Here is a 15,091-nt window from a genome sequence, read left to right on the forward strand (position 1 = left end):
TTTCCATGTTTTTTTTTTGTGTGTGAAATCCGCTGAGCAGGAGCGAGAGGTTCTTCAAATCTCGGTTGTGTGTCTTGTCTGTCTGGCACAGGCTCTCGCTTCGGCGTTAGCTTAAATTAGCAAGCGCTAGCTGCTTGGCTAAGCTCGCCGCCTGTATCGGTGGTGTTTTCTGCAGCAAACTTAATTAGACGACACGGGCAAAAAGCGAGCCTTGAAGCGGGGAGTTACTGCAGCGTACGCGCTCCGCTTTTTATTCGGCGGTGGCCGCATGTGAAATGGGCAAAAAGTGAAAATGCGAAGTGCACAACACTTTCATGTGTCATTGTGTGTGTGTGTCTGTTTTTTTTGTGCTGAGTGAGCGAGAGACCGTGCCTACAACACCGGACGAAGTTCGCCAGGGTAAGCAGGAGCCCAGTTAGCATGCTAACGATGTAGCCGCACAGGCTGGAGTCCCTTTTTTTTATGTTTTCCTTCTTTTTTTAACGTTGTTGTCAGAAAACGTGAGTCAGGACAGTTCCCATCACCATGTGCTTGAGCGGGCTGTTGTTTGTTGTTGTACTATCCAAGCCTCATTACTACTTGACACATTAGGTAAGTTGGCGATTCCCCCTTTCTCTAGGGAGCATAGACCACTTTTTTTGTTTTGTTGTTGCTGGTTTTCATTTCTTCTTCTTTTTTTCCTGAACTAATGTTTCTCCTGTGTTTGACGGTGCTACTCGTGGACTTGGTTACAGCAGTCAGAATGAGCGCTTTGTAACTGTAACTTTGTAGCAGTTTAAGTCAAAGTGTCAAAGTTGTCCATGGACACATGGTCACATGACACGAGCACAGATTGTGCATTACACTTAAGGTTGTAAGAGGATAAATCTGGAGGGTTTTTTGTAGTGTATTTTGGCTTTGCTTTAAAAGAGTAAAATTGCCATGGATTCACACATGTACCAGTCGCATGTTGGTGGAGGAAGGAACTTAAACTGGAATACAGTTTTAGGCATTAATGCAGCGTCTGTTTGTTTGGTTGTGTGTGTGTGTGTGTGTGTGTGTGTGTGTGTGTGTGTGTTGGTGGTGGTGGGTCTGCTTGTGTGTTGCATTGTTGTGCCTGTGTTGAAGGAGTGCAGCACTCTCCTTTTTAAGGGCCCCTCTTGCATGACTGATTCTGGACTATACAGACAACACAGCTTGTGCCATTTCAATGTCTGTCAACTGTTCTCTCAGTAATGCTGCAGGAGCGCATCCCGTGGAACCAGTTGAGCAGTTTCTGTTGCATCCCTCTCCCCACCTGATGGTGCACGGGGCTTGTCACATCACCAATACGAGATTTAACATGACATGCTGTCCAGCTGCAGGTTTGACTATGGCTTCACTGCTTATATGGAAATGGGATGAGATGGGATTCTGTCAGATCTCACAGTAGTCATATGCAAATTCTGGAGAAGATGTAACAGACACAAATGTGGTTGTTGTTTTTTTTCTGTGTATGTGTGCTGCTGTGCATGTATGTCTGCATGCATCTTGTAATCATACATCTGAAGTATGACCAGAGGAATATGCAAAAAAGTGTATTTCTTTAACTTATTGTGGGTTTTTTCAACCCCCCCATCCATGTGTGCATGTATTGTGTGTAAACCGCTTTGAAAGTATCCCTCTTTGCAAGCCTGAACAGCATTTAATCTCCAAGGCATAGAAGTTGTTGACTTTGTAGTTTGCACAGAAAGAAAATTGTTCAGGTATTTCAGTGTGTGGTGATCGAGGCAGATTAAGCTGTTCGTCCTTGTGAGAAAGTAAAGATGTCCTCCTGAGCTGACCCGATTTAAATTTTCAGGCTGTATTAGATAAGGGGTGTGGATCTCTTGTATGACGTATATGTGACAGCCCACTACTGGTTAAAGGAATGCAGTCCTATTCAGAGGCAAACCTGCTTTCCAGCGCTGTTGTTAGATGCCTGTATGCTTTTTGTCTAGTTTAAAAGAGGAGACATACTAGACTACTGAAGAACGGGGAAAAAAAAGAGGAAAAAAGGAAAATATTTTTGTATAGCTTTCACTGAACAGAGTGAAAGAATGACTGCTGGGATTCACACAAGCATGTAAGCAAGTATGTGGATGTTTATACAAGGATAACTGGGTGGAAGTTTTCTCACACTCACTTGGCACTATTTGTGCGATGGGCGTTTCCTAAAAGCAGAACTCAGCCTGAGCGCATTGTAAACTGCAGCTCCAGCAACAGGTGTGTGGCACAGACGTGCCGGTCACGTCACATAATGTAGAATCAAGCCTTTCTCCTGCATACTTGCTTTCTTTTTGTCTCACTCAGTGACAGACTTTTTGTATATTTCCCTTAAGGTCCTTGTGGCGTCCTACTGCCTGTTAACCGTGTGTTCATAATTTCCTAAATCAAGCCAACATGTTGCTGTGAACTTGGAGATAAGCCCCTCCTAATATACGTGCTGACTTTTGTCCTATTGTGAGTTGCTTTGTTGTGTCACACGAAGTGATACTGTATTAGCTTGACCTTTGTTCTGCTGCATTTGTGTTGCCAATTCTTGGCTTTTTATTTTTTATTATTCCATTATCACAGCTGGACTAATATCTAGCCCCAGTAATGGGTCTATTTTGGATTTCAGTGCAATTATAGAATTGCATGCAACTTGTGTGTTTAGTGATTTGTACAGACTTTCATTCAAAATGTCATCTTTGGCTGTGAATGAATATAACTGAATTTTAGGGAATTTAATATTTGTCAGACAAAGCAGGGCATATGAAGACAACTTCGACAGTGGTAAAGGAATGATCGATTTATTTATTTAGATACAGGGTGTATCAAAAAGTATAAAACAATTTCAAAGTGCTTTAATTCAGTAGGTGTTCACGGGTTAGCGTTTGAAACACGTACTGTTGAGAAAGAGGGGATTCGTGAGTTTCACGTGGTTGCTGGTAGGTAGCAGTGGCTGCAGTGATGCCAGATGTGCTTGGAAAACACATGTGAAAATGGAAAGTTTTGTATGTAAAACTGTATATTTAACCATATTTTTTACAACTTACTGCAAGCTTATGTGTCCGTTACTTTGAAAAATAGTCTTTTGAAACCAGATTTTTTTTTTTTTTTGATACACATTGTTTTTATCGACCGATAAGTTGGCAAGCTAAGTTTTCCATTAACCTGTAAAGAAAATCTTCCCACAGCACTATAAACAGTTTTGTTAGACCTGGAGGGGGAAAAAACTGTAATGACGTCTGGGGTCATGTTGCAATTTATAAATGCTGTCAAGACAGTAAAATAATATATAACAATAATAATAATATCATGTGATTCTGTTAAGTTTGAGTCCTGTTACAGGGTCTGCTTGCCATAACTCTTATTGCTGTGGTCACCTGTGGTCTCAGCTCGTTTTCAGTTTTATTTTATCTTACTTTATTTGTACAGTGTGAATAACTGTATACCACATGCGCAGGTGAATTCCTAAATCATAAGCTTCCTGTAATCTTTGTCCATTGGTATTTGAAAGGAGAGGTAGCACTCAGATGCTGGCAAAATTACTGCTTCGCATTTTAGGGGATGGGAGATTGTAATTCAGTATGATCAATTAAGCTAAACAATCGTATAAATTCTTAACTAAACTTTGAGAGGCATGCAGCAAAGAGAGATGTGTCAACATGACGCTCGGATAATGTTGCCATGGGTAGTTTCACAGCTGACATCTGGCACCCTGACATGTGTTCAGACAAATGTGTTTTTAACAAGAGAGGGGGAAAGACAGCACTGGCATCAACAGGTTCTGAATGACGCTGCATTGGACACACAGAAACTAGTTATTGGTACGTTAACGTTTATCTTAGCAAATCTGTGTATTTTAGACTTGTAACCAAAGTTCTATTCAAATAGAATCACTTGTATATGTTTTGGTAAGATCGTTAAGAGGTAGTTGTAAGCTGTTTTCTAGTTCGAGCTTACAGTTTTTAATTGTAGTTGGTTTCTTTAGTCTTCTTGGAGAGTAAACTGATGGTCACTGGGGTTGTTGGGTGCCTAAAAAAGGAATTTCAAAAGGAAAATTATGTAGAACTTGGATCTCCCTCCAGGGAAAGCCTTGCTGGAGAAATCAGCCTTGTCATATGGCAGACCTTGCCAAAGTGTGGGGCCCGCCCCTAGGGGGGCGCAGACCATTGCAGGGGGGAAAAAAAAAAAAGGGGGGGGCTTGGACACTGCTAGCATGGGGCTCCCACACAAACGCAAAGCAGGAGATGAAGCATCGCTGAATATGTTTCCAAACCAACTTCATTTTAAGCCAAAGACTAGAAAATATGGTGAAGCATATCTGCCCTTTGATTTCACCTGGACAAGTGCTGAGGTAGGTCTCCCCTGCATAATTGGTTTTCCCTTCGTCGGGAGCATGCGCTGGGCTCTTCAAATCACGTACAAACAGTATCCCACATTCTTGATTTTTAGTTCACAAACACTTCTCATAATGACTAACTACTCCTGACATTTTGGACATGTTAGCTCTTTATACAGTAAAATTACAGCGGGATACAAATAATATCAGGCTGATCCTGCCACGATTTGTTCCCTGGGTTCAAATCACGGACAAACAGTATCCCACAGTTATGTTTTTAAACCCATTTTGCACAGAGAGACATTTTTGGAAAAATGTATTGATAGCAATGTTGAATATTATTACACAGGAAAAAAACAACTACATGTAAAATAATTACACCGTGACACCTCTGCCTTTCTAAATGGAGGGACAGTAACTGCGTGTGTGTGTATGTAAGCATGTAAAAACTGAAGACAGTAAGATTAACAGTATTTTGTCTCTATCTGCTATTCTGCAATTCATCTCATGTAAACAGTAACGTGTAGGTTACCCGTGTAGGTCTGGGCGTAGCATAACAGAGTTAGTGGTTTATTTTATTACTACCTGTAATTTATTGCAGATTACTTGTATTTGCTTAATTGTTCACTAAATTGTTGAGGTGTGAAATAAACCGTAATGGAGCAAAATAGGGGTGTGTGTGGTTGGAGAATGTGTTTGTGCGCGTGTGAACATTATTCTTGTAAAACAAAGGGGGGCCTAGCAAAAAAAGTTTGGGAACCACTGTCATATGGTACCTCTGTGACCCATGAGCAATCTGGTGAACAATGATAATGCTGGGTTAATTTTAACACACAACTGTTTAAATAATGACATCAGATGCCTTTTTAACCATGTCACATTTTAGCGGTGAACAAAACTACTCCTCTTGTTACTACACAGTTGCTAACATTGTTAAGTTGACTCATTTGAACCAGGCTGGAAGATGACATCCATGTGTCTGCTGCTTAGCACAGTCAGCTCTGACCATCACCACAGACCTCTGACTTACTTGAGGGCTTTAATGTTTTAAAGACAACAGCTAGCACTCACAGTTGTGCAGCTTCATATTTATGAGAATGTTGAAATGTATCGCTGTTCTGTTTTCAAGTGTGCACATTTAATTCAGTGTGTTTCTTTGCTTTTAACAGAGTTTACAGTGACCACTGGGGAATTATTACCTCAAAGTGGCTCTTGTTTGTAGGTAGGTTAGATGTACCAGATTTACCTATGCTGTGTTATCTATCCATCACATGCTGTGAGTGTTTTCTTGACATGGTGCACCCCTCCCCTTGGTATCTATATGCCTTGTCTTGCTGGGCATCTCACCCTGCTGTCTCTGCGTTTGTGTTGTCATGGAAACAGCAGTGTGACAGGTCCTGGGTGGGCGTGAGGGATGAGCTGTGGGGTAATGGCCAGGTTTTTACAGCAGAGGGAGAGAAGAGGGTGTAACGGCAGTGGAGAGGTATCTGAAGCAAGGCCGAGATGATTGGTGAAAAAGCTGTGAGGGCTTTGACGCCAAGAGGAGGGGGGGGAGTGTATTTATCCCCTCTCTGCTTCAAGACTGTTTTCATTGTGTTATTAAATGAACTCAAATCAATCACCTCATCTATTTGCGATGTGGAGTGGAAAGAGAAACCACATTGGATATGGTTTCTCTTTTTAGTTAAACTGCTTGTGGGCTTTCTAGAAAAGTTCTGAAGATGCTTTGTCATCAAGTTTATCCAAATTTGAGTAAAACCGCTGCTAGATAAGTTGATATACAGGATTGGAACTGATCTATTGGACAATTATGTTAATTTTTTTTTAATGCATATGTCCTTGTACTATGTCACGCGTCAGTACAATTTGGCTAGAAGGCTAGCTACATAGCGTTGAAAGAGCTAACAACAAAGGGTCTCCAGTATGGAGGCATTAAAGGTTCACTTTGCCAACAAGTTCTCTTTGTTTGTGCTAATTTGTGTCAAAATTACGATTTAACAGCAAACTATGGGCAAGTCCTTTGACAATGTCGCTCCTGTCAGTTTCACTCTCATTTTTTCAGTTTATGTGTGTCCTTCCTTCCTGTGACGAATACTGGATATTCATTTCAGTTCAGTTCACTTTTATTTATATAGAGCTCATTCACAACAGATGTCAAGGTGCTTCATGAGGGAGTGAAGGACATTCTACAGTTTAAAAATCAGTCTTATTAGCAAGTAATTGGCAACTGTAGGAAAGAAGAACTCCCCTGTTTGTTTTTTTGTTTGTTTGTTTGTTTTTTAAGCAAGAAATCTTTAGGTCAGCTTCAACGGTTAGATTGGGACTGTACTATTCAGTAAACAGAGCAAAGGTAGCTGTGCTGATATCAGGACTCTAGAAGTTTGATTCTGAGGTTAGAGTTATAACTTGTGCCTTAAGCGTGCTCAGTATTAGGCATTCAAGGACACCAGTCTGTGCTAAATAATGAGTATGTCAGTTTAATGTAATATTTCAGAACATTTAAGCTTAAGTAAGTAAATGTTATTAATCTTGCATTTAATCATAATAAGGGCAGGCTATTTCTCTGTGGCAGTTAGCTTATGAAACACCTGCACTGTTAAGGGTGTACTCCTGGCTTAAGATGGGCCTTTGGTGTAATTGTGATACATCAACTTGCAGTCTGTGTAGCCTTATTTGGACATCAGTGCATTTTCCTTTTATGACCTTTAGTGAAACTATTTAAAGAGATGAAATCCCATTTAGCAGATCTGTTTTTTTTTTAAAAAAATACTACAAATGCTGGTGATTTTCCTCTTCTGGGGGTGCTTCTGTGCAGGAGAAACCCTGCGAGATGTTTGAGAATGTTTTGACATTAATGTTTTAAGAACATCAACACACAAAGATTGACTCATGCCCTACTCCCATGGAGACTCCACCAGGCCTCTCGGGATGGTGATGCTCACAGACAATCCAATGATTTCAACATTCTGCGCTCCTCCACTTATGTAGGTCAGCCACAGCAAAGTGCATATTGATCTCTTAAGCTAAATGATATTGTGATATCTACTGCTTATTGAGAAGAAGGTGCCCTCAGCCTGTTTGGCTTTACCAGAGGAGACAGCAGAGGTCACGTGTCTGTGTGGCTGTTCTTCTGCTGCTGTTTGCCCTTTTGTTTGTTAACCTGGTATGGCTCAGCTATACAATACTGTAGATCTAACAATGCGTAAGGTGCTCATTATTATTTTAGAGGAGCTCCTTCCACAGTCGTCGCTAGTGTAATGGAAAGATTACTTAAACAAAACTAAATGTCTAAATAAATAGACATTCATGGAGAGCTTTATGATAAAGGGAGCTTGGCGTTTTCTAATTTGATGCATGACAGGATGTAGTGCGTTGTAGATAAGGGTCTTTGAGTATGCTGTCTTAATTTGTGTGAGTGGGTGAATTGCCTTTTTTCCTCTGCCACAATGTGTTTGTGGCTCTGGGTGCTAGCATGTGGTTGGCATCTTTCCCACTGCCCAGGATGGAATCCTTGGCACTGAAGGAGGGAGAGAAAACTTGGATTGAGCAAGCTGCCTGCTGGAGTTGGGTGGGTGGTCCAAAAATATGCAGTGTGAATTGGTCTTGAGAAAGCCATGCATTCACTCTTGTTCTAGGACAGAGGTAAACGCCGCACTTCCACCGCCATCACAGGCCGAGCTAGGGTGGCAGGGAATGATGTGCAGAGCTGCAGCATTTCTCACCCTCTTGTCATAAAGCCAGAGGAATGCGGGGATTCAGTTTCAGGCTTTTCACTTCTGTGCACATTGTGAGAGTCAAACTCTGACCAGTGCGATTTCTCCTAACCCTCCCATCTCTCTCATATCTCTGTCGACCTCTTTCTGCTGACTCAGCAGCCTTTCGTCAGTGACCTATAATGTGGTTTTGCGTGCTTTGTCTTTACTGCTTTCCGTGGGCATGGGAATCTCCTTAGCCGACCTGTGTTTTCAATCTGGACTAGAGTTTAGGTATAAAGCTGAAGTACTGTAACCAAATAACAACAGCACTTCAGCTGTTGGGCTTTTATATAATTGAGGAAATAATTAACAAGAATTTGCTAAACTAATCTGCTTCGATTATGGTAAGTGTAAAGTAAAAATTGAAAGATTTATTTTTTGTTGTTGTTGTTGAATGTGGAAGAGAGCTTGTGATGAGACCAAACAGCAGATGGGTTCGAGCATAGTCAAAAAAATTGTCTGACTGCTCAAATTATTCAGCTCAATCTAAATCTACTACATGCTAAACATGGAAGGAGAGAGAAGTAAAAACAAAGCAACACGTATGTTGAGTTTTTCCTCTGTGATGTTTCACTTATGAGTGTTTTTGGGGTTTTTTTTTTACACAAAACCATCTTTTTTTCTAGATGTTAAGTTTAACAGGCTCACATCATGCAAATGCTGACAGCCTTAGAGACGTAAACTTAAGTCTTTGTTCAGAGTACTGAAAGTATGCATGCATACCTCCATGCTAAAGTGTGGCTCTGACATTTGCTTTTGATTTTGGTTAACAGTGGAGTTTTACCACCTAAGATACAGACGAGAACAATTTTAGGCTAAAGAGATGCAACTTGCTTGTAGGATAAATGCCTGGTTTGGGTTAGTTGTTTGGTAACCTTAACCCATCCAATTCCTACGTCAAAAAACCAAGATGCAGTTAAAGCCCACACACATCCTTAAAGGCCAGCTCTTATAGTGGCCTTAAGCTGGAACCTGGTTTTGTTTTTGCGAATTTTATAACATTTAAGTGCCTGTTTTTCACAAAAATCTCTAGTCCGGATTTAAGCAAAAAAAGGTAATTGAAATTCACATGTGCAAGCATTCAAATGCTTAATAACTTAATAAAATGTTTTCTTTCCTGTCAGAACTGTCAGATATTTGTCACTTGTGTTTGTATGTGAGTGTGCATGTGTTTGTTTGCATGTTAACGTGCTACCATTCATGCCTGAACTCTAGAGATTTGTGGTTTTGGCACCTGAAGATGTGGGCTGTCAAAACAAAACTCCCTCCCATCTCATCTGGCAGTGGAGTTCAAAACAAAGGCCCTCGCTGGAGAGGAGATTACACAGGAGAGGCTGAGCACTGATGCTACACTGTGGAAGCCAACTGACAGTATCTTAATTTAACAACTCTTCTAGTGGGGAGAGCTTTCTTTGGTATTAAAAGCAGTGCTGACAGGAAATAATTTCGTATCCTCATAAACTGAATATTTAAATAATATATCACTAATGTTTGGAAAGTTGCCTGGCACTTCAACTCCTTTTTTTCTCATTCCCTTTTTTAAAATCAAAAATGTACTTACTTTTTCTTTGGTTATTTATTTAAGAAATTAACCAACAGAGACAAAAAAGACAAGAAATGCCTCCTCCAGTTTCACTCATGGCAGTCCATAAAGTCTTTCCTCAGAGATAAAAAAACAAAATTCTAAAAGAAATAAAAATCAATTAAAGAAGAACTACATAACCCGTGACAAACAGCTACTCTTGCTGTTCTCTGCTTGATTTAAACTATCCTAAACATTTGGAGTCTACAATAATTTCCAAATGCTTTTATCTGTTAGTTTATGTGTTATTCTTTCAGGTACAAGCTGGGCATCATTTATCTAGAGCACAATAGCCATCTGCACTAAAGATATAAAACCATTATGCACTAGATAAATACGCACTAATAAGGACTGAAAGGTATTGTTGGGTCTTGTTAAAATTATTTTGAAGTCACAGAATAAAACATTTTGGAATTGGGCCAAACGCAGTAAAACGTAGACATCGTCGACAACACCTGCTGAAGTTCAAACTGAGCATCAGAATGGAGGAGGAGGGTGTTTTAAGTGACTTTGAACGTGGCATGGTTGTTGCTGCCAGATGGGCTGCTCTGAGTATTTCAGAAACTGCTGATCTACTGGTATTTTCCCCACACAACCATCTCTAGGGTTTACAGCGAATGGTCTAAAAGAGAAAATATCCAGTGAGTGGCAGTTCTCCGGGTTAAAATGCCGCTTTGATGCCAGAGGTCAGTGGTGAATGGTCAGACTGCTTCAAGCTGATAGCAAGGCAACAGTAACTCAACAACCACTGGTTACATGCAACCAAGATTTGCAGAAGAGCATCTCTGAACACACAAGTTGAACTGCAGGGGCAGAAGATCGCACCTACTAAAACTTCTAAGCTATTTTCATTTATAATCTTTTCAATTTAGATTTAATTTGTGCTTCAGTTCTTCAGAAAACATGACACCAGAGTTTAAGTGATCCAGATCTTCAGTCTTTTCAAGCCGTTTAGAGCCTAACATCCAATGTGTGCCCAATAAGGAATATGTAATTCCCAATCACAAGGCAAGTTTAAGGAACTTAAGCCCTGGCTTTTCTATTCGTCCATCTCTAAGCATCTCTATGTTTTGAAAAGTATGAATTACTGTTGTGTTAGATGATTGTGTGTGGGTTTTTTCTTCTTTTTTTCTTCTTTTTTTCTTTTTCTTTTTCTTTTTTTTTTTTTCTTTTGGCAAATTATGAAACCAGGAAGTGAAACTGTTGAGATCAAGAATCTTTTGTGTGGGTTTTTCCCCGCCACCTGGACACTAAGTTAGTGCATGACATTTACACAAGTTTGAGGATAACCATGCTTGCATTTGAAACCAGGACCTTCTTGCTGTGAGGCAGTGGTGCTACCAACTCAGCTACTACTGACTGCTTCCTGTTAGTGATTTCCACTGAGATAGTCAGTGTGTGCTTTGCCAAGTGTAGGTCAAATAGGTTAGGGTCTACTTGACCTGGCATATACAAGTGTTTCAGCGGGATACTGTGTAAATGGAAGGAGTGGTGAGAGAGGAAGAGAAGGGTGCTTTGCGTAGGTCTTTAGTCTGTCTTGTCCAATTACATGTTCCACTATCAGAGCAGCAGCAGTTGTCTTAATCAGGTAATGCTGAGGTTTAAAGTCATCCCCCTAAACATGCTTCTCAGATGATTACCGGGCTCATGCTTACAGTGTAGCGTGAAGCAAAAGACAGCATTTGGAACCGTTTTCCTATCCTTGCTATTGTCACAGGACTAAAAGCTGAAGCACGTTTATTTAAGCCTTTTGCAGATTCATCAGTCTTTGTGTGTGTTTGCAGTGACTGTTAGCCTGTCACATTGTCTCAGTCTTTGGCTGAGAAAGTGACATAGTTGTGTCAGCTGATCTGCCCCCCCCCGTTAACATGGTGCCTTATCCTGATTCTGCTTCCACTGTACAGCTTCAGGCGCCATGGGAACGAATTCCTTACAAACTGTGACAGCCAATAAAAGATGGCAGACCCACCCCCACACACACACACACAGATATGCAGTCGATATATAGAGAAGTCACAAGACAAGTTCCAGATCATCCTAAAATTTGATACAATTGGCCACACATTGCTCTTTCTGTTCACACCCTTTCTCAACCTCGTGTTCCCGTGGCTCTTTTAGCTACACACACATGTATCCATGTGCTTCCTTCTTTTATCATTGTGACTCACCTTTTACATCACACGTTATTCGTGTCATTACGGTCGTTATACATTTGCGTTTACTGCCAGTGAGGTCACAGTTGAAGGTGCTAGCTGTTGCTATTTGAGCAACATATGTAAGTGCACCAAACACAGGGCTTCATAAGCACCAGTCTTTTGAATTGTTAACGAGCATATCTCTGTATATGCTGATCTCACTGATCACTGGATTAAAAATCCCTGAATTTTTAGTCAAATAGTTTAGATAGCAGGCTTTTTCCTTCTCTCCCCTTTTGTGCTGCTTGTATTCTTTGTAGCAGTAAATGAAAATCTGTACAAGTTGTTCAGAGTGATTATCATCATCCTACGATGACACATTTATTTCCTGATAAGAATGGTATTCAATGGTGACAATGTCCCACTTCATAAGATATGAGGGGGGGACTCGGTGTTTAAATGTTTAAAAGTATGTGAATAATGTGAATGCTGTTTGCGTTTGCATTTGCGGTCACTAGATCTCAACCCAACACCTCAGGCTGATTTTGTTTAGCTAGCACTCGCCATCATCATCATCATCATCATCATCATCATCATCATCATCATCATCATCATCATCTCAACTATTCAAGATCGTAGGAAATCTCAGTTTGGCAAAATGCTGTTCAACTGATTGTGATTTTCTACACCTTGCAGTTTCTCTTTTGTGTGCCTTTTTTTTTTTTTTTTTAACCACAGCGTCTTGACCATATCTTGACTTGACAATGGCTTAAAGGACTTAACGGCCAGGTATTCCCCTGAGGATAGGCATCAACCTTTTTCTTTCTTTTTTTTTTTTTTTTTTAAATTAAATTGATGGCCATTAGTGCCCTATTCAGAAGGCACATAGCTATAGCTCCATTGGTGGTTAACCCTTGTGTGACCTGGCTCTTATGGTCATGAACTATCTACCCTTTGTCCAATGAAAACCTGATTGGCTGGCTTTTTAGCATTGTTTAGCCCAGCCTCAATGACAAAGTCTTTGACTCAAAATGAACACCTCACAACAGTAAGCAGTAAGGGATTGCAACTACTAAGTTTTGGCTTTAGATAACGGCATCAACCAGAGCAAAAATGTTACCCATCAAAATTGCTTTGGTGTGGGGTACCCGGTTTTGGCTTTAGAAATTTCTGCCCTCTGAGTATAATGGAACTTGATGGCACTTGCCTTGTGCTACTCAATGTGCCAAAAAAAAACAAAAACATTTGTCACTTAACAGCAATGTCTTTCCAGGAATCATGACCCGGTTCCTACAAACTAAGGCTTGTCTGGGGTCTGATATATCTCTGAGTACAATAATTTTCAAACTGTGCAATGTTCAATAGTCTGTCTTGCTGTTAAGGTTCAACAATACAATATTATCATGATACTTAACTTTTTTTTGCTGAAAAAAAGCAACATGGTCACTAAAACTTGTTATAAATGTTACCGTAAGACAGAGTCAGACTGCTGTCAGTCTGCGATTAAATGGGATCAAGTTGGCAATTACATGCAATCTGTTTCTGATAGTACAGAATCTAACTGTGACAAGTTGTCGATAATCATATATCTGTTGCTGTGTGCATAGACAGCAGATTATTTATGGATGAGAAGTAAAAAAGAGCCGCCAGGTGCTAAAAAAATAAACCTTAGACTCAAACGTTAGAACAGGCTTTTCCCCGCAGCACGCCGTGTAATAAATACTCACAAACAAAACGGCGGCCGTTACAACTTATGTCTATAAATGTGTAGTTTCATGCATCGGTTAAAACACTCGACTCCAGGTACACTACGCGCAGCTGGAAACACTTCCCGCAAGTCAAGCTGCCCGAGATTCACATAATTTACAGAAAATGTTGCATTTTTGTGATTTATATTGTTGTCGGGACGATAGAATTCTTATATCGGGATGTGAGATTTTGTTCATATCGCACAGCCCTAAGTGGGCACCAAAAATCAAAGAACAAACTAACAATAACAATATCTATTTATTTTACTCCTGTACTCTTCATTTTTCTGCCGTAATGATTTCCCAACTGTAGGACTAATAAAGGGAATCTTATCTCGTCTTATCTTATCTTGTCAATTAGCACCGCACTTATCTACATGGATAATGAGCACTACAAGCCAAATGTAAAGTACACCATAACTGGCTCCTTAGAAATGCTGATTAGGTCTTGAATAGCATATCTGAAGAGCCTGTGGCAGAGTATGCATCACAGCAGAGCAAACTAATGTCAGGATATAACACAGCGGTAACATGCTGCCTCTCTAGTAAGCCCCTCTTCCAGTGTGGTCGACTCCCAACTTCACTAACTAAAAGTGTAGTGGGTGATTGTAGTCCCTGATTTAGTGAGATCCACATAGCAGCATCAGCTCTCCATCTGATGTGTCATATCAGAGTGGAGTGCAAGTCTCACACACACACAGTTGATGCCACCTTATAGCTGTGTAAACCTGGGAGTAAACGCTATTGATAAAATAGTAGTTCATAGTTCCCTCATAGTTTGTAGCTTCACTTTCATTCAGCTGGGATTTTTTTCTCATGTTAAGGACAATGGGAGGTTTTGCTGCGTTTAATGAAACTGTCTTTTATCAGTTAACTGTTTAATTGGCTGAAGTCTGTTTAAGGGGAACCTGAACTTCTGACCTCATGATCTTTGACCTCTTTCTAAATGCCAACAGATGGTTGGACTGAGACCATACAGAGCGCAGTGACAGCTTTCGAGGTTTGTGTGACCAGCACTGTTAGTGAGTCTGCAACTTTGTGACTTCTAGTACTGAGGTTTTGTGGCCTTTTTATTAGCGAGTGTCTTTTGTGTGTCTTACTGGATAAATGTTAGTACATAACTCAGTTAATGTTGCGGCTTAAGCACAGTGGTAGCTTGGCTTGACAGTGGTGTGTGTGTGTGTGTGTGTGTGTTTGGGGTTTTTTTGTTGTTTTTTTGCAATCACAACATGAAGGTTCCATGGATCTAAAGGGACGCCGCCTCTTTCTTAGGGGCAGCTTTGCTCAGTTTTAATTACATAATTTGTGTGCTTGTGTCTTGCATATTTCTGCTATGACTCTTGATCCTAGTCTGCGATGACACCGGTAATGTCACCACCGGGTTCCCTGTGTCACAGGAACTATTGATATTGTTAGATGAGATTTGAGAGATGCTACCTGCCAGTTAAAGTGATGTAATGGGAAGGATGCTTCAGCATTACTCGTAACCCACCCTTTTCCCCCCTGTGGTGCATCATAACAATAACTCCTCATGATCCAAACAA

General features: G+C 40.5%; 1 protein-coding gene across 8 annotated transcripts in view; it reads left to right on the top strand.

Annotated features, from left to right (window-relative positions):
* The window catches only part of ncoa2 (nuclear receptor coactivator 2), a 57,588-nt gene that overhangs the window by 345 nt on the left and 42,152 nt on the right, over positions 1-15,091 (top strand). The window contains exons 1-2 of one of the 8 annotated variants that reach the window (XM_035909477.2): positions 43-399; positions 496-591. The exons of 6 other annotated variants lie outside the window; for them this stretch is intronic. The gene's annotated coding sequence lies outside the window, so the exon portion shown is untranslated. Of the gene's footprint in view, positions 1-42; positions 400-495; positions 592-15,091 lie in introns of those variants that run through there. One more of the 8 variants, XM_087846120.1, reaches the window with a different exon arrangement.

Source organism: Neolamprologus brichardi, chromosome 9 (genome assembly GCF_056152115.1).
Source record: "Neolamprologus brichardi isolate AB-2024 chromosome 9, ASM5615211v1, whole genome shotgun sequence".
NCBI lineage: Eukaryota > Metazoa > Chordata > Actinopteri > Cichliformes > Cichlidae > Neolamprologus > Neolamprologus brichardi.